At 39.2% G+C, this 2,816-nt stretch overlaps 1 pseudogene; it reads left to right on the forward strand.

Annotated features, from left to right (window-relative positions):
- Positions 1-256: 256 nt before the first annotated feature.
- Positions 257-1,434, forward strand: LOC103581511 (annotated as a pseudogene).
- Positions 1,435-2,816: the final 1,382 nt, after the last annotated feature.

The raw sequence follows: 2,816 nt of genomic DNA on the forward strand, positions 1-2,816 counted from the left end.
GATAAGAGAGTATCAGAACTACCTGAAGACCTCTTTCTGACCCAGATCCAAAGGCCTGACCCCTGAATCTGACCTCATGATTCTGCTTTGACATTCTTAGCTTTGTGTCTTCAGGGGATTTGTTTTCAGGTATGTTCTGTCCTCTGATTTTCTGGTGAGGATCTGTGGCTTCTCATGATCCCCAAATCATACCCTAGGGCTAGATGATGGCACTGGGGTTAAGTTTAATAATAATGAACTAGTAGCCTTGTTGCTAATGTGCACCTCACTCATCAATTTGACATTATCATCATTAAATCCTTTGTCTTTTGGTGTCCTCACCTTGTGGAAGGAAAACATCACCAGCATTAGTGAGTTTATCTGGTGGGCTTCCCTACTGCCCCTTGGCTGCAGGTTCTGTTCTCCCTCCTCTTCCTCATCATGTACCTACTTTTGCTGTTGGAGAATGTGGTCATCGTCCTCATTGTGTGGGTCCCTGGGACCCTGCAGAAGCCCATGTAATATTTTCTGGGCACCATGTCCTTTCTGGAGGCCTGGTATATCACTGTCACAGTCCCTAAATGCTGGTTGGATTCCTGCATCATCCCAATACTATCTTCATCCTGGATGCATGACCGAGCTGCATTTCTTCACCTCCCTCGCTGGTACTGAATGTGTGCTTTTGGCTGCCATGGCCTATATCGTTATGTGGCCATATGTTAGTCTCTTTACCGCCCAGTCATGATGACCACAGGGTTTTGTGCTTAGCTGACCATCAGTTCCTGCATGAGTGACTTCACCATCTCCATGGAAAAGGTAAACTTCATCTCCTAGGTTGCCTTATTTGGCAATAATGTCTTGAACCATTTTTTTCTGTGATGTGTCTCCTATCCTCAAACAGGACTGCATGGACTCACCCGTGGCTGAGATGTAGGCTGTACACTAGCCATTGTCATTGCTCTGTTCCTTCTCTCAGCCACTGCCCTTTCCTAGGCCCTCATTGTCTCCACAATCTGCGCATCCCCTCAGCTACTGGGCATTGGAAGGCCTTCTCCACCTGTGCGTCTCACCTCACAGTGCTGGTTATCTTGTACACAGCTATAATCTTCATGTATTTTCGACCTTGGGCCATTTCTTCATTTATTTCTAACAAATTGATCTCAGCTATGTTTGCAGTCTTTACTCCCGTGCTCAACCCTATCATCTACTGTCTGAGGAACAAGAGGTCAAGATGCCATGAGAAAAACCAGTGAATTGCTGAGCCCTTTTCTTGAGAGATTCTTTTTGCTGAAGATACTCAGATGTTTCTTCTCCTTTCATCATTTGACTTAACTTCAAGGAACAAGAGGTCAAGATGCCATGAGAAAAACCAGTGAATTGCTGAGCCCTTTTCTTGAGACATTCTTTTTGCTGAAGATACTCAGATGTTTCTTCTCCTTTCATCATTTGACTTAACTTCAAAACACCTTCATTAGAGGAAAATTCGCCAATATAAACATGCTTGACTTAGTGTGATTTAGGGATATGGAGCCAGAGATCAAAGAAAATTCCCATTTCTGTCAGGCCTTAATTAAGTAAGGCAGTGTAAGGCAATAGATAAAACAGTCAAAGCTCTAAGATAAATGTATTAGTAAAATAGTTATAAAATAATTTTATTTTTTATGAAGAAGAAATAATCAGTTATTATCCAACTGGTTTTTAGAGTGCTGTTGGTGAGGTTATTTTATTCTAATTTGTTTTGTTTTAAAAGTCCTCTCTATCTTACAGGTACACAAAGAGAAATTCTGCTGTAGTTAATGTCATGGATATGACCTGTTCCTTGCTTCCAACATAGGTAGGGGACTGGCTCCTTTTTTCATCAATTGACCTTGATGATATCTCATTTTAATTATTTTTAAATTTAGAATAAAGAGAGACTAACTTCTTTTAGGCTTTAACAGAAACACTATAAAGTAGAGACATGCATTACTTCTTATGGTAAAGAGAAAATATTGTGTGTGTGTGTGTGTGTGTGTGTGTGTGTGATTTCATGCTTTAATTCCCTTCCTTTGTTGGCACTTCTACGTGGAATTTTTTGGATTAAATAGTTGAAGGCCAAACTGTAGGACAACTAGTGGCTGTTCATTAAAGCCCAATCCTTTTCAGCTAAAGGAAGCATTGGCACTGATGAGAGGCCATGTGCTTTTGCTTAGTTGGCACTTGGACTAGATATGCAGAATTTTTGCAGGTTTTGCAGAACATCCACCTTCTCGTTTTTGGGGTTTTTTTCTTTTAATTTGGGGAAGGTAGATGCAAGATCCTAAGGAGCAGTATTTCCTTTCATTTAGCCATTATAAAATGGTGGAAGAGGGATGGTTTCTGTCTGGATCAGCAAGAATATTGGCTGAGTGAATTAATGAAGTGTGGTCTGCCAAGAGTTTAACAATGACAGGCATACCATTTTTCTTCAATACTTTGGAAACCACACTTCATTAGTTTTAATTGGGCAAATCATTTATACACCATATATGCTTTGTTTTTAGCTTTTCCTTCTCATTATACAATAACGTACTGACCATTTTGTATTTAACTTTTTATTTAATGCCAGATGAGATTGTTTCATTTTAGTTTTATATGGAATATGATGATTTACAAACTGTGGTAATTTCCAATATATTTAAGTTTATTAGATTTTCCTGGCCTTTATTACTTTTAGCCTAAACATTTCTTGGTTCTCTATTCTGTTTCATTGGTCCACGTGTCTGTTTTTATGCCATTACCATGCTGTTTTTGTTAAAATAGATTTGTAATATAGTTTGATGTCAGAAAGTGTAATGCCTCCAGCTTTACTATTTTTG

This window comes from Galeopterus variegatus, unplaced genomic scaffold, assembly GCF_000696425.1.
Source record: "Galeopterus variegatus unplaced genomic scaffold, G_variegatus-3.0.2 Scaffold13211, whole genome shotgun sequence".
Taxonomy (NCBI): domain Eukaryota; kingdom Metazoa; phylum Chordata; class Mammalia; order Dermoptera; family Cynocephalidae; genus Galeopterus; species Galeopterus variegatus.